Here is a 22,150-nt window from a genome sequence, read left to right on the forward strand (position 1 = left end):
GTCAAGATGATTTGTGACTGTTGCAATTGTTACTTTTTTTGGTAATAGTCCTCTGAGTTATCAAAACGTGTTTTTACGCAGCACAATCATTTGAAATCCACAGGAATATATGAATGCATGCAGAATTTTTTTTATATGTGACATGTTTTTGATAGATGCACTAAAAAACTTAGTAATATGTGGATAAAACAGCTTAAAGAAGAAATGGAATTTGCTTTTTTTTTTGCCTTTTCTAAACATGACTGAATGCAACAGTAGTTCAGTGAGGATTCACTTGGTTTTGTGGCTACTAGGATGCATTTTCCACACGCTTGGTGGAGAAATTGCAGCAAAATAAACTGCTTAGAAAAGTTTAGCTGAGGTATATTAAAAGCAGTTAAGTTTTATGGTTTGGCTGGTGAATACCTTGTGAAAGATAAGGACCCTTGGCCATCTAGAACAGATTTCAGTTGAGGTTTGCACACAGACTGCAGGAGAGACTTTTAATAACTCATCTGTAATTTCACACCACTACAGAAAAATTTCTGAATGCTGTTGCTGTCCACAAAGAAAAATGTTATAACCACCCTCAGAATGATCTTTGCAAGTTACAATTTTCCTTTCAGCCAAGAAGTAATGGCTGTAATAAGCGGTAGGTGATGGGAAGGCAGAGAGAGATTTATTTGCATTTATTTATAACATTATTTAGAGAGTGGTTAGAGCAAGTTAGGAAAGGACAACTTGGTGAGGCAGCACCCTGTTCCAGATAAACATTGTGGGGAGAAAGGATGTGGGAAATCATGTTCAACTTCAAAAAAACCACCCACGGACTGTGGTGGCACTGCTGAGCTCTAACGAGTTAAAACACTCCACTATTGATTGCTTTGGAAATCCATCATATTCCACTGCAGTAACATCAGAAAATCTGTGGGTGGAGGTGCAATATCAACTGTGATGGGAAAGAATAACCACCACAAAAATCACAGGATATTATAAACCAAAGCCTGGCCCAATGTTTGCACAATGAGGGAGCCTCATTTCACCTTTTTTGAACATCTATATGTTGCTCTGAAATATTCAGCACATTATGATTTCACCTGCAGCTTCTGCTGTGAATCTCAAATAATCCTGACCTCAGTCTGGCCTTGACTGAGCAGCTTTCATGTTCTGTATTTTAATTGCTTCTAAAAAAAAAGCAAAATATTTTTTACCTTTCCTGACTAAAAAGAGCCTCTTCCCTCTCTGTGTTTCTTCCCTGAAGCTGCTGGTGCTCCTCTAAGAGCCCACGGTTACAATAACAACTTACAACTTTTTTCAGATTTCACTAACAGGATTTCAGTCTGGATGTGAGCATTTTGCTTAATTATTTTGCAAGCCTGCAGTTGTTTTCCTGGAGAGTTCTCCTTGTGCTCAGGCAAGAGCAGGGATGGCTTGTGGGAATTACTCTGTGGCAATAGTCAGCATGCAGACCAAGGTTCTTAGAATTTATCTAACATTTATTTTCCACTTTTCTCCTACATTAATATTTGGAAATTAGCTATACCACTATACAGATATATTCATACTTTCCATGTGGTTCAGTTGTGTCTTTGAGCACCAGCACCCCAAACCACAGGGATTCTCCAAAAGTAAAAATAAAGCCTAAGGATCATTGTGGAACTAGAAATCAACACTGTTTAAATATAGACTGTGAAAAGAAATGCTACATTTCACATGAATCTTCTCTTGAAGAGCAAAGCAATATGAAGTCATTTGAAAAACAATTTATTTTAAGTGTACCCATGGACAGGAGAAAATTCACAGCTAAAGCTACCCACGTTAGGGAAAACCCACACCTGGTGGCCTTGTGGGAAAGATATACGTACTTAGCACAAAAGAGACATCTTGCAATATTCCTTGAGCAATAATCTGATCTTTGAATGTGGAAAACACGGAAATCAAGAGATGCAGCCTTCAAAAAAAGAAAAATTAAAATTTATGAATCATCGGGGAAACACAGAAGTTTGTGAGAGCGTACATTCACTGTGAGAAGTGAATTATTGCTTAGCCTTGGTACACATGACCAGGCAATAGAAACATTCAATCCCAGCACTTTGAGAGCAGCATTAAGCTTTGATATTTTTACATAAATAGAGCTCATGTATGTGGAAGCTTGTATTGCCACAGTATATCCAAAGACACTGTTTGGAAAAAACAAACAAAATTTATCGACACATTTACAGACACAATTCAATGATCAAGAAAAAAAAATTAAAATATTAGCATTGGTGATAATTTCTAGAATTTTTTGTTCCCCATCTGGTCAACAGTTTGTGTTACAGAGACGAGGCACATGAAGTAATCTACATTACATGCATTCATTTAATTAAAAACCAATTGAGTCACAGAGTTAAAAAATCCCTGTTACAAACTGAAATACCTTGAGGCAAACGGTCTAAAGTTAAAAAAATATTCTTTGTCGAGAAGTTAGATATATTCATCTTTTTACTTTTTCTTTCCCATATCGTTCTCCTTTCTTAAAAGGAGAAATGGAGTAGCTTTACAGCGATCTAGTGCATCGTGCTACTGTGTTCTTGAGTTAGGTCTTGGAAAAGGACTGCTAGCTACCTGATGGAGCTATTTTTAGAAGCTGAATATATCATCAAAGTCTGTTGTGCATTCCCAGAGCCAGGCCCAGGTGTCACACGGAGGCTGGATGCATTCCTGAAGCCTGTGGGCAGGGATCCAAGGGTGACGGTGCAGATCAGCACTGACACGGAGCAGGAGGGCTGCAGTGCACACTGAAAAATCACTCCAGGCAGCCAGAAAACATGCTGGAGAAAGGAAAATGCTGGAATGGCTTTCTTTGTGTTCATCCTACGGAGAAAGGAAGAATGGGAGCACACTTCTAGGAGTTTAATCTCTGGGATAAATGCAGAGAAGCTTAATGGATTGTTAGAGGAACAGAAGCTCACATACATTTTCTCCTCTGAGCAGGAAGAGCAGCAGGCATTAAAATAAAATAAAAAACAAAATTAACTTGTGTGGCCTTGCACTCACGTTACACGTCAGGCACTCACAATAGTGCCCAGAGAGCAAATCTTGGTTCCCAAGGAGCAGAACGACTCCAGAAACACCTTTGAGTGCTGCCACCAGGACACCAGCTGTGCCACAGAATGTCCTGGGCAGGAAAGGACCCACAAGGATCCTCAAGACCAGCTCCTGTCCCAACAATCCCACCCTGGGCATCCCTGGCAGCGCTGTCCAAACGCTCCTGGAGCTCTGGCAGCCTCGGGGCCGTGCCCATTCCCTGGGGAACCTGGGCAGTGCCCAGCAGCCTCTGGGGAAGAACCTTTCCCTGATACCCACCTAACCCTCCCCTGACACAACTTCAGGTCATTCCAACACTGCTACCACAGAAGGAGATCAGTGTCTGCTCCTCCTCTTCCCCTCACGAGGAAGCTGCAGATCCCTGAGGCCTCCCCTCAGTCTCCTCCAGCTGAACTGCCCCAGTGCCCTCGGCCGCTCCTCACACACCTTCCCCTCACAGCCCTTCACCATCTTCCCATCCCTCCCTTGGACACTCTCTAATATTTTAACATCTTTCCTGTATTTTGGCACCAAAACTTCACACAATGGTCAAGGTGAGGCTGCCCCAGCCCAGAGCAGAGCAGGACAATCCCCTCTCTGGCCTGGCCAGCCATGCTGGGCATGGTGCCCCCTGCACACTGATGTCCCCCCAGGCTGCCAGGACACACTGCTAGAGCCTCAAGATACGTTTGCACCTCAAACCCCATCCAAGGCACTGACTCGTACTCATAAATCTCCTCTGGCCCCTTTGGTAAGTTACCTTTCACCCTCATCCTTGGGATTTTTGGTTCAGATCTTAGTCCTGTTACAAGCAAAGCCTTTCCCTTCCATTGGAAGCTCCCGGGATGAAGGCTTTGCTCCAGACACACAGTGGGTTTTGGGGAGGAATCCTCTCTGTCCCAGCACAAGGTCAGCCTGTCCTAGAGGGTAGAAGACCCTATGAGCACCCATCCACTGCCACTCTCTTTGAAAAGCAAACTGGAGGCATATCAAAGTCGTATAGTTTGTGGCAAGATGAAAGAAAGTCTAATTTAGTACAAAAAGTTGATATTTGGCAATAGTTAATCTCAGCACTAATGGATGTGAAGATAAATTGTTTGTCTGTCTGTTGTATCCACGATACTGGGAGTCTTAGACAAGATGCTCGGGAATTGCCTCTGTGGAAATGATCCTGATATAGCTGGTGGTGTGAATTTGTAGAAAAATGATTTACACCAAACATTACATTAACTGCTGTAATCACACAAAAAGGATTACTACAGGAGTAGAGGCAGAGTACCATTCCAGATCACAGCCAGCCATTCGTCTTGTCAAGCCTTGAAATTCAAGTATCTTCAGTATAAATGTGTGAGTGAAGCACAAGATTACAGGTTACCTCTGTATCCTCCACTCCATAAAACCACACCAGTATTTTTGGCCACATACTCACAATTAATAAGAATTAAGGTTTTGTTAATATAGTGAGTATCAGTGTGGATGATATATGTTAAATTCTTCAGTCAACCAGTACTAAAATGTGCATTTCCTATTAATGAACTGCACAGTAGAGATTTCCAAACTCAAAAGGGCTGTAGCTCTATTACATTCAAGCATTTGATCTTCCTTCTGTTTTTGAGAAATTTATAAAAGCATCCTGTTTCAGCTTTTATAGCTCAGAGTTTGTTTGAATGCAGTAAACTGGTGTAAACCTACTGGGGCAGTGATTGACTCCTGTCAGTCACACGAGCACGGGCAGTGCTGCAGCACGAGAGAAGAGCAAGTCTCCAGAGGGCAAGAGCTGAGATTGTGAGGATTAGCAGACTGAAGGGTTTTCTGCTGTTTCCCTGAGTTTAGCATTGCAACCCCCTTGAAAGAGATGAAATATTTGCGGTTGGAAGCAAAGCAGAGTAACTAATGAGGTGTTAATGAGGTAGTGAAAGTAGGAAGGTAAATTATAGACCCAGTTAAAAAGCCAAGCTACAGACAAAGGCAGTGCTATCCCATTCAGACAGCAACCAAAGAGTAACGGGCAAGATGGTCAACAAAAATTCCTTTTCAGACTGCCCTCCAAATTAGGGTGGTCCACTCTGTGTGCTGCAGAAATACTTCCTCTGCTCACCTCTGGCTCCAGAGCACTTGCTCACACAGCACAGTGGCCAGAGTGTTAAAAATAAACTAAACTTCAAGTGAACAATCACACCACTAATTTCCAAATCCCTGTGGTCCTTGTTAAGTGGCTATGATATTCAAACCTCAGTTAATGACCTATTGATTATACAGCCTCGCTGGACAGAGTTATCTCCCAATTTACAACTAAGAAACGAAAGCCAAAGCACTTGTCAGAGGTCCTGTGCATAACTGAGTGATCAGAATCTCCCGAATTCTAAAAATGTAATGGAGAACAAAAGATCTCTCTCACTCACAGAAGGATAGGCAGCCCTTGGCAGTCCTCACCGTCATTTACGGCAGCAGCAGAATTCCAGCAGCCGTGCTTAGAAAACCACATGCTGAATTTAGTGCGGAGTTCCAACATCATTTAAAACTGCTACGAAAATGGAAAAGGTTATCAACCTCATTTGTATGTGCAGTGAAACCTCAGCGGGTCTTCCTAGAAAAGGCTGATTTTACCTGAACTTTAGAAACATAAAACACCCTGAATAACCTCCATCCTTCCTTTGACATCTGCCATGGGGTACCAGCCTAGGAGAGGCAGCATTTACAGTTCTGGGGCTTGAGAGTGGAGGCCCATTGTTCATCTAGTCAGACTAGGATCCCTGTTTGGTTTGGATGAATTACATAATGACTATAATCAGAATTTGGGGATGGTTCATAGATAAGAAAACACAGGCAAGAGCTTTTGTGCAGCAGTAAGTGCTGGTAATTAAGCATCACCCATTCTTCCCTTTATTTGGCGAAGCTGCACACAGAATATCAATTAAAACCCCCAAAGTAACCACCATGGAATTCAGGTCTCCCCCTTCAACCAAGGTGACCTAATTTGACTCATCTGTTTTACTTTAATCTCCACACTGCAACCAAATCTATACAGAAAATGGGACATCTGCTCACACAGGAACATGCATGAAATCTAAACTCATGCCAGGAGTTCACATTTGTCTTTCTGTAGCTGGAATAGGAAGGAGTTTCCTCACATAACTCATAAAAGTTGTTTGCTGGTGAAAATAAAGGTGCCTGAGGAGCTGCTTGACGGATGTGAACTGAGATGGGGTTTTGGAAAACATCGTTCAGGTATTTAGTGTAAATAGCAGAAGGGGAAAGTTGGATTATGCTGAGATTGTGCTGGGAAAATCCTCACCGTGGGTCTCTGGGAATGAGAGGAGACTCCTCCTTATTGAGGCAGCAATGCTTCCCAGTCCCAAATCCCTGCCACATTTCCTGGGAGTAGGCTCAGGAAGCAAAAGTTGTGCCCACTGTGCAGGTACAAGTACTCATCTGTGGTAAAGTTTTCTGTTGGCTCCTTCAGTCCTTCTCACCTCAGAGTGACCTTGGCAACACTTCCCTGGGCAGGAGCTGCTCCCTCTGGCTGTGTGAGCCTGCGAAGCGAGAGATTCAGCCCCCAACCTCAGCTTTTATCTCCTCCTTGCGTTGGCTTTAAGCACAAGTGTTGTGGATTAAGGATAATAAGGAGCTGTCCCTGTGCTCCCGTCTGATGGTCCCCTCTGGTGCTCTGTTTTCAGGTGTCTGATTGCAATTACACCAATTAACCTCAGGAAAAGATGAAGGCTTGGTGGGGCTGGCGGTTAATTTTTCTGAAGCCACAATGTACAGGTGTGACTTTGGTAGTCTCTGATATTTGTTGTTTCCTCTCTGTGTTCTGGGAATTCACCAGCTTGGCAGCAAAACAGTTTTGAGCTGTAGGACAGACAAACGGATCGTGGATGGAACAAACCCTTTAAAAAGGCTTCTCAGTGCAACCTTCTTTTTGCTGTAATCTTTATTAAATATAACCTTTGTATTAAATGCATAAATGTAACCCATGCCCATATCGAGGCATTCCTGCAACACGCTCTCATTTCATCCAAAAGATGCCTTGAAAAACACGTGGAAGGAATGCTTCCCAAACCCTTTCTTGCTGCTGTTCCCAGCTGGTTTTCCATATGACTTCCAAGCTGCTGGTTAAGGAACAGACCATCTTCCAGGAAAGCAGAAAGTCCAGTGCATCCAGAAAACACAGGATCATGATCTGGGGAGGAACAGGGGAGTGGGGCTCATTCCTGAGGGTGGCCCTCAGTTTACCACCTGAGAAAGGCAAAAATCTAAACCGGGAAGAGAAAAGGGAGAGTTATCCAACTTTTTACCACCAAAAACTAAAACTGGCTGCTGCTGAAGTTTGCAGCACGGGGGTGCAGTCAGCATGGGAAGCATATTTAACTCAAATCCATCAAGCTCGTTTGGCTTGGGATTTTTTGGTTTCGTTTGGGGTTGGTTTGGGGGTTCATTTGGGTTTGAAGTTCCTACAGGATCACATCTGTACCAGCGCAGGTACAGGCTCCCTCTGGTGGCTCATTTCCATAAATGACAATTTTTTCCCCAAAAAAATATTCTGTGCAGTCTGACCCATTGGAATTGGCTGGATGAGGTGGAACCTGTTTGAGAGCACGTAGGTTCAGGAAGCTCTACGGCTTTTTGTAAGGCTCTGAACAACAAATTCTTTTATTTTGAGTAAAGACTCGGGGGTTGTACAGGCTCGTTGTTGCTATGCAGGCTGTGAAAGCGCAGAGAAATCTTCATTTTTTTAAAAATAAAAGCCTTTTAAAACAAGTATATTAACGGTGAAACAGTGTAATTTTATTTAATAATGCTTGAAAATTCTGATTATTAATTCCACCCCTGCTTCATTTGAAAAATTACCATCCTTGTGGTTACTTCAAAGTAGATATTTGCTACTTTTTAGAGGCATAGGAATAAAATGATGTTTAGAAAAGAAGACCGAAAGACGTTTAAAACAACAAACCAAAAGTGTAAATAATTGAAAAAGCTGATACTGGACATGCACATGTCTTTTATCTCAAAAAGTTGTCAAAATTTAAAAAATAAGCATATTTCACCCTTGAAAATAAAAAACCAAGGGTCCTGTGATTGTGTAATCAGCATCACTGCACAGCTTCCAGCACTTGCACTTGGCTATTCAGCCTTGATCCCATGTGGTCCTGCCCAAGACCTACCAGATTTTGACTGAAGTAGTTAAAATTTCATCCATGGCTAAATATAGCCTGCCAGTCAGGAAATGCTGCACGGATAGAACCTTCCAGCAGGTCAGGAGCAGGCGTGGAGCTGCAATAGGTAACCCAAGTGCACCCAGAACATTTCACACCAGACTGGAGTTAACTCTGGTGATGTCTGACAGCTCCTGGGACTGCACCCGCCGTGATGAGGAAATGGTTTCTGTTCACGCCATCTCTGTGTTGTGTTATTGATATAAATCTCATCAGAGCTTCTGCAAAATGCAGGGGAACTTTGATAGCTCCCACTTCCAGCTGTAAATGTTTGGCCGCAGCACAACAAACTCTGGGTTTGAATAGGCTTCAACAATTTTTTGTTGCTTCAAGTTTGCACTCCACCAAATATTATTTTAAAGGACTGGTCCCTGAGTCTCCATAGGGAATGATCCCTAGCCCTTTGTGAAGCTTAAACCCTTATTCAGTTTAATATTTCACAGAGTCACAAACTGTTGAAAGTTATTCCAGGATTGTTTCTCTGCTTCTTGTCCCCTTTCCCTTAAAACGTGTCGGAATTGTCGGAATGGTACTAAAGAAAATTGTGCCTTTAAGAAATGTTCTTCTGTCAGTTTGTTTTATGTTTTAGGCCAATCTCTCCAGAATCCTTACCTAACCTTTACGGTGCTGGGGAAAGGGGAGGAAAAAAAAGGTTGCTAGGATACTTGCAAAAAGGCAAATTACCTGCACTAGGAATAAAACAAAAGGATTAAAAATCTCTAACCTTTTGAGTTAAACGTCCAGTTCCAGCGACTGCCAAAATTTCATGGTCCTTTTTTTTGAGACAGAGGAATGCAGAATGTTATAGAGCCCCAATTTCACAGGCGTATGGGATTTTAAAGCATTGCCTCACTGCATTAAGATATGACAAACTCTATGGTAAGGTTGTCCTGCTGTTTGAAGAAAATTTAATACTTATTTATAAATTCATATATTTCTATTTCTATCCATGTTTGGAAGTAGAACTTTGGAGTTCCATTTACTCCATAATGCACTGAGCTCAGCTGAGCAAAGCTGAGTCCCTAAAACCAGGTAGAATCTCAGGCTTCAGTTAAAGTCTTACTTTTGGACACAGCTGTGGAGTTCTCCTATCACTTTAGTTCTACTGAACTTTCCTCCATTTATAGCTTTGCCAGCAAAAAATCAACAAGAAGAGTCAAGCTGAAGATGGAGATTCTTTCCCTTCACTAAAATATTCAACATCTCAGCTGAAACACAGACAAGAAATCAACCCTTGCATATTTTGCTTCATCTTCAGTGTAGTAAAATTTCTGCTTGTTTCAAGGAAACCTCTTTTTACATATTCAAATCCACTGCAGCAGAGAGCTCTGATTGCCACTCCCTGCATTAACTCCGAGGCAGAGCCAGCACTCGTGGAAAGCTGTTGGGATTATCAAAGCCCATCATTTTCAGTGTGCTCCCTATTCCACTGATTTGAGCAGGTTTTGATCAGATCTAGGCAAAGGATGAAGCCACCATTGCTCTGGCCCCTCCAAACTTTGGATGCAGTTGTGATTTGTAGGCCAGCAAGCACAGCTGCCTCAATGGCTCCTTCTTCTTCCCTTTTTCCCTGAATAATGCCTGAAGCACAACTTTTATGTACAATGGGAGATCTTCAGGCACACACCACAGCTGGGGCATGTTTGGCTTTTAGGCCCAGAGAGATCCTACACGATATTTACCCTGAGATACTAAGAGCAAGCACAAAGCAGAGGAGCCTTAGGCTTTAACAAACCAATATTCTTCAGGAAAACGGAGCAGGAATTGCTCCTTGCTCAGTCCCAGACAGGAGGACTTGCTGGCCTCAGTGCAGGGTTGAAGGAGGGCAATCCTGCCAGCTGTCTGCACTGCAGATGCTCGGCAATAAAAGGCAGCTCTGCCTCTTCACGTTGTCAGAAGTTGTCAGAATGCACTTTCCCTGGACAGCCAGTGATACCTTTAAAACTTCCAGGGAGGGAGAGTGCTGCCAGTTTCATAATCAGTTCCCGTGGCTCTGCCATTCCGATGTCTGATGCCAGCGAGGATTTGTTCTGCGCCCCTTCTGATGCTGCACGAGTCACAGATGAAAGGTTAGGGATTCCTTACTTGCAGAAGGAGTTGGAGATCATTACATTGCTCTGGCTTGACAATTTCCTTTCTTCAGCTTTCTTCAGCTTTCTTCAGCTGAGGCAATACATAATATTTCACACAAGAAAAATGTATACCAGGAGCCTTCCCTTGATGTATTTTCTCATTCTCGTTTATCATTATATTATCATTTCTTTCTCATTTTTTTTTTTATTTTATTATTTATAGAGGATTTTACTTCCTCTTCTTCCTCTTACCCTGATGTGAGTCACAAGAATGAGCTTGCAGGGTTTTTTTTCAGGTTGTTTGTGCTTTTTTAAAACTAAAAACAAAAAGGTGTAATCTTTGCATGCATAAATGGAACTGGAGTATTGACAATCTGAGATGGCAAATTGGGAAGAACCCGAATGCAGCTGCATAAAGAGAGAAAACAGCAAATTGGAATGGAAACACATTTGGATAATTACAAACATGCCAAATCAGGAAATGTAAATCTTCTTTTTAAAAAAGGCAAAAAAAGTAATACTGTTGTGTTTCTGCAGTGCCTACTGAATTAAAAATGCAGAGGCTGTAAGAGTACAAAGCTCAAGATTTACAAAGGAAAGTGACTTGTATGAATGAAGAATTGCTGAGGTCTAACAGGTCATTTTAAAAGAACTCCAGAAAGCAGAGCCAGGGCATTGCATGGGCTCGCTGCTCCCTGAGGAATGGGAAGCAAAATCCCCATGGAAAGAGCATCAGCAGCCAAAGCTCTGCCCAGAGCAGCCACGGCAGGCAAGAACAGCCCCAGAGATAGCCCCAGGCTCAGCCAGGAGCCCAGGGCTTCAGACAAGCCATGGACTTCTAGGCTCAAAGGATCCCAGAATCGTTGAGGTTGGAAAAGAGCTCCAAGGTCAGCGAGTCCAGGCTGTGCCCAATGCCCACCTCATCCCCAGCCCAGAGCTCTGGGTGCCACGTCCAGGAATTCCTTGGGCACCTCCGGGGATGGGCACTCCAAACCCCACTGAGAAGCTCCAAGGCCTGACCACCCTTTCCATGGAGAAATTCCTGCTGATGTCCAACCTGGCCCAGCCTGAGGCCGTTCCCTCTCCTCCTGTCCCTGTTCCCTGGCAGCAGAGCCCGACCCCCCCGGCTGCCCCCTCCTGTCAGGGACTTGTGCAGAGCCACAAGGTCCCGCCTGAGCCTCCTTTGCTCCAGCCTGAGCCCCTTTCCCAGCTCTCTCAGCCCCTCGGGACTGACCCCGAGCCCCTTCCCCAGGGTCACCTTTCTCAGGAGCTCAATAATCTTAGGAAAGGTATCAAGGCAGTCTAGAAGCCATTATGTATAAAGCAAAATTTCATTCATTTTTCTATTCCAAAATCCATAAAATGCCTTTTTTTGTTTTTTTTTTTAACTTTAAAGATGGTGCAAGATGTTGGTTCCTGGAATACCTTGACAGTTTAATATTTCTTCTGTCCTGATCCTCATTTCATTGACCATGCTTTTGAGAGGACATTAAATAGAATATATATTCTTTACAGAATAAGTAGATTTTAATATGCCAGACATTTTTGGTGGGAGTAAATATTAATAATTCAAGCCATCTTAGTACTTGATGAAGCCTCTAAGAATTTCAAATTATTTGTTAGGCAGCTGGAGCACTCCTTCAGAATAACTATTTCTGTTTAAGAATCATCAGATTCAAATCAGTGGTGTCTCTCTTGTTCACTTAAAAAGATTGAAAGACAAACTTGAATTAATTTGCTTTTATTCAATCATATAGGACCCTGCTGGAGAAAAAATGTGAAAATATGATAGGCATGGCTGTAGATAAACTTTTGGTAATAATTTGTGTTTGGTAGGAAAATAGTCAAAATTAGACATGTATTGAGGTAAAAAAACCCAAAACATTTGTAGTGTGAATGCCTTCTCCAGAACTGAATTCCTGATGATTACAGTGAAATACAAGAGCGTGTGTTGTTCTGCGTGCAAAAGTGAAATGAGGTCTGGGAGGATCCAGCAGTTTGGATTTCAGTGTAAATGAGGAAATTAGAAACCTAATAGGCAACATAATTTGGGAACCTGTTTGCTGGTTTTATTGGGGTTTTTATCCTGTTGAAATTCCCCCAGTTTTTAATCACACTCTAAATCTTCCCCAAGCAGGGTAATTAGTGAGTGCACTGAACCCTGAGGGAGGTAGGCTGCAGTCGCACATATCCAGAGGGATGATCAATCCCATCGATTCTTTGCTGTGGTATCCTTGATTTCCATGCTGCCCCATTGTCTTAATCCACATTTAGCTTTAACAGAAAATGACAAATTAAATTTATTTGCACCTAAATAGCTTTTTAGGAAAGCCATTGCTTTTTAATTCCCAAAAATGTCCAGGCATTAAGGCTCCCTTAAATTGCAAAGCACAACCCAAGAGTTGTAAACACCTTCCTGGGAAAGCTTTGACAGGAAAGGCATTTGCAGGGTGCTGAAAGTCTGGTGGTTCACACTTCAGTTTAACAAAGTAAAACCTGGGTTCCTCTGAGGAGCTGATATTTTGTACAGCCTGTGCAGAAATAACTCATTAAACCACTCCAAAATACGGGGCAGCGATCCCAAAACCCTGCACTACAAAGAGCTTTTCTGCTGTAATCAGGAATTCTTTGGTGATATTTTTAAAGGCTTTGGTGATTATTGGCTGAAATTTTTCAAGAGGTGCAAATAAAACATTTTTGCTACTCCCAGTCATGTGCTGCACAGTCAAGAGTGACAGGCGGAAGGGGGAATCGTGGTGGGATTTTAGAATTCATAGCATAAGTTAAAAAAATATAGAAATTCTCTGAAAGAGACAACTCTTGTATTGCTACTAAGCTGATACCTTCCCATTCCCCAGAACACAGCCCAATTATTAAATATAGCTTAAATATAGAAATAAATATATTTCTGTAACATCTGTAGAAACAGGGGAAACAATAACCCTAATCCAGCCTCAGTGTTTCATGTCTCCAGCAGGAATTAGGTCCATTTTTATTCTCTTTAGAAGCTGGTATTGAAACTTTGCAAAGGCCTGAACAAGTCCTGTAACACTGAAGTGTTTTCAGGGGTTTCTTCTCAAGGGATGGAAAGTTTCTTTTTTCCTTCTATGTCCAAACAGGAGTTTTCTGTACTTTCTCCCCCAAATTAGGAGGGCTGCAATGTTCAAATGCCATCAAGCTGTCACCTCATTCCCTGCTCCATCTGGATTGTACATCCTGTCCACTTCCAGCAGGGATGAAATCTGCACACTGAGGAGTCTGTTCAGCCCTTCCTTGGTTTGCTGTGAGCCCCAGCACCTGCCAAGGTTTGGTTCCCCCCGCTCCCAATCCCTCTCCTGAATTCCCCCGGGAGGTTCATCACAGGACAAGCTGCCCTGCTAAATTCCTCCTTGCTAAAATGTCCATTTGTGGGATGTTTCTTATCTCATCCTAACCACACAGCAGAGCCAGAATAAATGCATTAATACCTCGACAACTCTCTTGTTTGGGAGATGGAGCTATGCAAGCAAAAGATAAAATAAATATTTCAGAGGGGCAGTTAAGAGGCAGAGGGTGTAAGACATGAAACTTCCGTTGAGCTCCTTCCAGAGACTTTTAAAAACATCCTTCTTCCTCTAACAACATACTTAACTTGTTCCTCCCCTCTGTGTTTGTTGGGGATTTTGCATAATGCAGTGTTACTAGAAACTTTCTGTCTAGCTGAATTAAGAACCACCAAAAGTCTCTCTAGAATGGAGTTCCTGAGTGAAACTGAAAGGACTAAGTGGCTGAATAACTTTATTTAAAAAAAAAAAAAAAAAAAAAAAAAAAAGAGGATATGACCAGTTGCTTTGGAAAAAAGGCCATTCAGTTGCCAGAGGACTTGGAGATCTTCAGACCACCCAGAAGGGAGGTACCCTGCCAAATCAAAACCCCAAGGACATCATGCAGAAAGGGCTGCAGTTGGCTCGCAGGACTATTGGGATTTTACCTTTTATACCCCAGTGTTTAGAGCCATGAGGAGACCTTGCAGCTGAGAGTTTGTCCTTTACCATTAGTAAGTCCCACCTGCCTGCAAAAATGGGTAAGAGCAGAAGCAGAGGTGAGGTGATCACTGGGAAACTCAGGCATTGAGTGTCTGCAGCTGAATGGGATTGGAAAGATCAGCAAGGCCGAGTTTTCCTGCCCCAGGACGCCCTTGCCCTACACAGTTCTTGGGGAAAAGAGGCTCAGCAGGTGGAAGAAGAGACCACAGGAAGAACAGAAATTTTTGTACCAAACAGGGGCCACTCAGTGAATTTTGGGAGCTGACACATGAAGTCACCCAGACTTCTGCTTGGGGTTTGGCACTTGTCATGCCTAAATTTCCAGCTGTGCCATTACTGTGCCATTCTAATTGCCCTGAACTCAAATAAAGCAAAGCAAATTACGAATATTTGTCAGTCTTTAGAGATATTTGTTGTGAAACCAGTTGCATGTGTCAATAAAGGGGGGAACAGCACTATCAGGAATGTTGCAGGGTAAAGAGGGGGGGCAGTGGTTGTTCTGGGAATGCCTTCAGAGCTGCCACTCCATTAAAATCAATACTAAATTGAGGAATATTAGAGCACAGCTCACACTTGCACTTTAAGGTGTGATAATCAGATAAAAAGCTCTGTAACATTTATAAAGGAGCATTCATTTAAGAACTGTTTCTTAGTTTCCAGGTCTAGGTAATGCAGCCTGCTCTGGTGTGCTGGGAAAACAGGGAAGCAGAGCCTGGCATTTCTGAGCTGGGATGGTGCAGCAGCACCTGCTCAGCAGCACAAACCTGCCAAATGCCAGGCACAATTCCTGTCATGTGTCTGAATCTTCATCATTCCAATTTGGGTTGGAATGAGAACAGCAACTGCTGAGGAGAATACCGCAAAAAATGCAATTGTCAGCGATTTGTAGGGTGCTGGTGATAGCTCAGATCTACAAATTCTTTTATTAATCTTTAAAAATGTAACTGCACATTAACTTGAGGCACAACAAGGTCATGGCAGGGAAATACACTGCTCTGAGGGGTGGCTGTGGCCTCCACCATCTGCACAGCACCTCCGTCAGTCACGTTAGGAGCAAGCCCAGGCATCCACCAAGATAAAATTATAATTCCTCCAAAAATATACCTGGAAGTTTTCCAAGGGTGCGAACATTCCTCTTTCAAGTTCGCTATTTGAATGCTCTATTTATACTGTGAAGTGTTAAAATAATTAAATTTTTGGCCAGACTATGAGAATCTCTTTTGACAACTTAAGTGGGTAGCACAGCCATCCATTTTTTCCTGGTAATTACTTGAGTTCTAGACCAGCTCTTGGAAGAAAATCCTATTCTGGTTAGGACATGCGGGTGTAAGAGAGGAAGAACCTCAGGAATTTGTCACAGCTGGGGTAATAGGTCACTGGAAAGTTGTGCTTTAATTGACTGTGGGGTTTTGTAGCCCCAGAATTAGTTTGGCATTAATAATGATTAATTAGTTTTTCATGATAACAGCTTTTCATTAATAGTTTCAATTAATGGTTCCAATAATAGTTTTTTTTTTTTTCATTTCTTTCCTTCAGTAGTAAATTCCATTCTAGTGCTTCTGAATGCAAAAAAAACCCTACAAACACCAAGGAGGAGGCAAAGATTAAACCTCTATGGGAAGTAGATAGAAAATATTTTTTTAAAAAATATTTTTAAAAATCATATTTTGGGGGAGGGGAAATATTTGTTCAAGCAAATACACTTTTTTTTTTTTTTTTTTTTTTTTTTCAATATTTGATGACCTCACCTGTCACCTAGTCCTGATCCCAAATTCTTAACTGTAGTCACAGTAGAATAATCATTGAGTAAAACAGAGAGATGCTTTCCCATTCCTCAGGGGGCTTTGTCAGGTATATGATGAGCAAAAGGAAAGTGGTGAGGACTAAAGAAGATATTCCTAAACTGAGGTAGAATTGTACCATTTCCAGAGAAGGTCCCAAGTGTGGGCTCTGCATTTCACACAGTGGGGCTCTGCAGGGCTTGGAGGTGACTGAGCAGCCCAATAAATGAAAAAAGAACTGTAAATTATTGTAAAATAATTGGTTTTTCTGAAGTAGAGACACAGAGGTGCTAAAGAGAGGGTCCCAAGTGTTCCTACACCACACAGGGTCTTGTGGTTTTTGGTTGGGATAGTACTTCCAGAAAATAAAATGTCATCCTTAAAGAAATCTCATTGTGCATGTGAGGCTTTCAGCTGGATAATACAAATATTTGGGGGTTATATTCCTCTATTACAGCCACAAATTCAATTTTTTGTCACAACAACATTAATTCTGCCTCTTGTGTCTGTCTTTTTCACTGGCTCACAGAATAATCAGGCTTATTCTTATTTTTTCTTACTCTATCCCAAGATGATTTACAAGGAAAAGCACCTCTCTCCTTCACTTTGAAAGGGCAATAAAGCTAATTTGGATATTCAGTGTGCTCAGGTGGGAAACCCCATCAGAAATTAGGAAAGGTTCTCTTCACAGCATCAGGAGGTTGCAATAGTCTAGAGAAAAAATTATATTGCAAAAGTGACTTGCACAAAACATGCTTTACTCTAAAATATACTGTGTTTATAAATGCAAGTACTGATTCCACTGTTATTTAGTGCAAAACCAGGTACTTGAGGTAGGACCAGGGAAAAAAAAATTCACTTAGCTCTAATTGCTGAGTATTCTTCTTGAACACTCAATTGAAAAAGCCCAAAAGACCAAACTATTATTTGAAAGCTGAAAACATTTGATTATTCAACTGGATAAATTATCTTACACTGAGACAAGACTGGAATTAACTGCAGATATTGCTAAAACTCACTGAGAGAAGGCTGTGACCATTCCATCAACTCAATTGTTGTGCTACTAATTCTCAATGATCCATTTAAGTTTCCTTTTCTTTCACTTCGATGTAGTGGAGATCACAGCCCTCCAACGTGTGCAATTTGAGTTTTCATTGCTGTTGACAAGTCGAAATTGGAAGTAGGTTTGTAAAATTACAAGTGTCAGTGCAGACAGACAAGAACAATGCAATTAACTGCAGAGCAAATCATTAAAGGGAGAGAAGAAATGAGACTGCAAATCAGCTGCAAAAGCAGACTCTGAGCTGTTGGCATCACAAATTGCTAATTCATTATCAGCATTGTTGTTAGCAGCCCTCTGAAATATTTGGTGACCCTTGAGTTTAGAAACGGAGCTTTGGGAGTTTGAGAAACTCAGAGCCACACTATGACAGCACCTTTTCTTTTTGCTTAATTGAAACAAGAGTTTACAGATCAGGGTTTATATGGAAACACAGCAGCTGTGCCGTTCAGACCATCAGTTTTGTGGGATCACTGCATAAATTCACAGAAGGCCACTACAAACTGCATGCAGCAAAGCCGTAAATATGGTTGGGAAGTGCTTCGAGCCATCACAGGCAGAAATTTTTTAACCAGAATCTGTAATTGCTTCTGAAGTTATGGGTTTGTACAGCTGGAGCAGTAATTTATTTATTTGTTTATTTATTGACTTATGGAAATGAACAGACTGAAAACAAACAAAACAAAACCATTTGGCTCCTCATGGAAATAGAGAAATTAAAAAATATCTGGGTTTGGCCATAGGTAGTTCATGTCAATAAAATGTTTCTGAAGGACAGGAAATAAGGACACTAAGGGAATTATGGGCTCATTTCAGTGTTTGCAGAATTTGCCAAGGACAGTTGCAGACCCCCCTACCTAGAGAGACAAAAGCATGCTGGAAGTCATTCACTCACAGAGCTGCACTTTGTACAAACAAACAGACACCACATTTAGGGCCAGAAATCAGACAAAATTCACCTCCCAGGAGAAAGCCCAGCCAGAAAGGCTGCGAGGGCTTTCTGCATTTGCTGTGTCCAAGACACTGATAAATGTTTATACAGTGTGAGACCATGCCAGCAGAGAGAGTTTAGAGCCTTCTCCATGACCAGAAAAAGTGGGAATTACAGCACCTGCAAGAGGAGCCCGTGGTGATGGAATTGCAGGATCCACATTCATGATTATTTACTTACTCCTCTCCTAATCAGGAATTCTAGGGTTCTGTTTTGGGGTGGATTGGTACAGCCTGCTCTTGTAGCTGAAATTTATTAGGAAATTTTAGTCTGGAAAGAGTATTAGAATAAATCTGATTTTCTTACAAACATTCCCATTGCCTCTATTGGTTACTGGAGAGAGGAAGAAAGACACTCAGAGTTTTCCTCAATGACTTTAATTCTGGTGTCTATTTTGTCTATAAATCTCTGCCCTTTGCATGCATTTGGAGAGCACATATTTTAAGGTCCAAGGAAGAGCTGAACAAGAAAAAAAATTCAAGAAAAATGGGAATTATTTGTCAAGTAAAACAAAGCTTTTTCAGGAGCTCCTTCTTAATTTCTTTATTATGATCCAAGCAGATGAAATGGCAATTTTAAGAGTTGGGAAAGAGTAACAACAACAGCAGCACCACCATGAACCAGGGGCAAGAAAACTCTGACCTCAATCTTCAGTTTTTGGGCTTTTTAAATTTTTTTCTTTTACCTGTATGTTTACATAAAAGCATATATATATATTTATAGCATTCATATTTATAGTCTGCTATTTATGGGCTGCTTGTAAAAGCCCATCTACCTCTGTTCAGCAATGAAAAACAAGTGTGATTCAAGAGAGCTCCAACAGAGGTCTTATTCTTTAGGAAAATCAGATTGAGTATGGACTTGAATAAATTCAGGCTGAAACTCCAGCAGCCTGTGGGTGTCTGTGAATGGCTCATCTCGTATTCAAGACACACTGTGAGGTACAAATGCCAACCACCAGAGCTGCACTACAGAGATCAGACTCTTTCTCCATCTTAAAGCAACGAGTTCCTTTCTGAAAGCACACTAAAAAAATCCTCGGAGGACAGTGTGCTTTATTTTGGGATTTTTTCCTCACCTAATGTTGGGTTTTTTTCTGATTTCAACATGAATGCTGTTCAAGTAGCAAGGCTGTGAACAAGGAAAAGCAGCAGTTTACAAGCAGAATTAAAATGGGGAGAAAAATTGGAGTTTATCTGTTTTGGCAGATAAGAGCTTGCTGCTGTGATCTGTTATTTGGGTAATTTTCCCCTTCTAACTGGGAGCTGAAATTCGTTTTTCTGAGATTTCCTTTGAAACTCTACATGCAGGGAGGCTGGATTTTCCCACAGGACAAAGTGTGAGTTATTTTACCCCACATTAATCAAGACTTCAGCACCCGTGGTCCCTACTCTGCCAATCACCTGGACTCACTCTTCCAGATGAGGCAAATTGAGGCACTTTTCCCAGCAGCAAACCTGGGGTGGGTTTCAGAACAAAAGAAGCAAAATTAACCTGATTTATTTATGCACTGAGCATGCTCCACCAGCACTGGCCATGATATGGTTCCTTGTTTCCAAGGAAACTACTGTGATGCTGAGCACATCCTCTCCAACCATGAACTGCAGGAGGGTTTGGGGATTTTTTTTTTTTTCTCGTCCTCAGAGAATTTTTTGAAGACAGCAATCTGAAATAATTTGCTGCCCTTGATTGGCATTGATTTCTATTTACAAATATGTAATTCTTACCACGAATGGAGGAGATTATACAAATCTACACTGAAGTGAACTGCAGCAAACACGTGGCACAGGCAAATTAATTGAATTGTATTTGGGATGGGATTGCCACAGTTTACGAGGGAATGAAGATGTTACACAATTGCTGTCCCTAGATGGGGCTTCTACTTTGATTCTTCGGAGGCATCATTTGCATTATGGCTGATTTGCATTTTAAAAAGAAATCAGAGAGTGACAGAGCAGCTGCTTCCAGTGATCATGTCTGGAGCACCTGGAAAACACTGAGGAAAACAAGGGAGAAATGGGGACAAAATGGAAACAAACCTGAAAATGTAGCACACCTGAGGGAAATGGTGCTCATGCCTATTGGAGTGGATGGCAAAAATAAAGAAAAAAAGGATTTACAGACTTACAGAAAGACCTTCAGCACAAGGATTCTTGAAGGATGCCCTTTCCCCTCTTGTTAAAGGCCTGGACTTTTAACACCCAGGATGGTTTTTATGGCATCAAAACTTGTTAAAGATGGCTGCAGAGTTACAGTAATTAGGTTTCTAACTTGAATCCACATTGTAAGCTATGGACTGCAGGTTTTCATTTCTTTGTTTCTTTGTGTGAACAACACTAGTACAATAAATGACATTATTAAATCCCCCACAGAGTATCAAATTAAAATCTAATTAAGGTGAAGAAATCCTCCAAAACAGAAATAGGAAGTGCAAATAAACCTTATTAAATCTATAAATCTGAAATGATACAAATTTAGGTAATTTCTAATGTCTATTATTAGGAGCATTCGCAAGAGGGCTCTGAGGTATGCAAGAATTAATTCTTTTTAATGAAAACAAATATTCAGTATATCACCAAAGCACCAAGACAGAAAGGAGCCAAGCAGCCAGGAATTTTTCCATGCCAAGGCAGGCAGAAACTCCAGGGATTTTAAGAGGCTAAGCTGGCTATGTTTGGACACTTGGTGAGAAGGAACATAATTTCCTCTGCCATGTTAAAAATCAAACAAGACCTGCACAGCTTGTAGGCCTCTGTTAATACCTGCCAGGCCTCAGAACAAATCTCCAGGTTATTGGATACCACATTTGGCTGTAAGTGCTTCCTGCCTTATCTCCAGTGGGAAAGCTGATAATGTGCCAGATATTAGCTGTCCCTAATAACAGGCAGGGAAAAGGAGCCTTGGGCTTGGGCTTTAGGAAGGGACACCCAAGTGACGGGCCTTAAGGAGGTAATTTAACCTAAACGCACTCAATTTGTCGTGCTGACTAAAGAGAATCTGCATTCAAGTAGGCAATTGATTTAAATATTTGTATGCTGACAAAAGGATCCCTCAACAAGGCCATTGCCTATTTTACAGCCTTTGTGATGAGTTGTAAAATCTTGCCCAGAAAAACCTCTTGCTTTATTGTGTTCTGTTCAAAAGCACAGAAATATTCATAAAAGGAAAATATCCCTGTGGAGGTTTACAGAGACAAATATTACTCCAGCTTCAATCAGCTGCTTTCACTGGAGGTTGGGAGGGAGCCTCAAAAAAACAACCTTAGCAGTAGAGGCTCCCTGAAACTCAATTTAGCTGCAAAATACTCGAAAAATTTGTCATGAGTGGAATGAAAATGAACAGCATTTTTTCAAGTTGAAACTGTTACCGGATTGTTTGATCAGACTCCATATCAGAAAGCAAACAGGTGGGATTTCTGTGGTTTTTTCCCCAGGAATTAAGGACATTTGAAGGCCAAACCCAAGGCCATGGTGAGTCCCAGACTCTTCACTGATTACTCTGTTAGAAAGGGTAGAGCTGATGAGCTTCTGCTCTGAATTCTTTCAATGCAATTCTCCATTAAAACAGAATTAAAAGGGACCAGCATTTCTATTTAAATTTAAATCACACATATAAAAATTTAATTGAAAGAGGAAAATTCTTTTATGCAGCAGCATGAAAATCAGAAATTTCTTCAAAGTTTGAAACTCTTTCCCAGGTTTTTTTTTTTCCTGCTTAAAAATTCAAAAACTGATACTTGCAAGTTGAAACCTCCACAGGAAACCTCGGGGGGTTTAGGATAAAGAGTTTCTGCTCAAAATTGATTTTGGGGGGAAAATTTAAACATTTCTTTATCTGTCCATGCGCAGTGTAATATTAAAAAAAAGAATTATTTCCTTTAGAAGATCTTATGCATGGATGTAACACAGTAAAAAGAAAACTTAAATTTAAAACTCTCTTCCTCCTGGGACATCTATT

The sequence above is a fragment of the Coloeus monedula genome (genome assembly GCF_965178545.1).
Source record: "Coloeus monedula genome assembly, chromosome: 11".
Classification (NCBI taxonomy): Eukaryota; Metazoa; Chordata; class Aves; order Passeriformes; family Corvidae; genus Coloeus; species Coloeus monedula.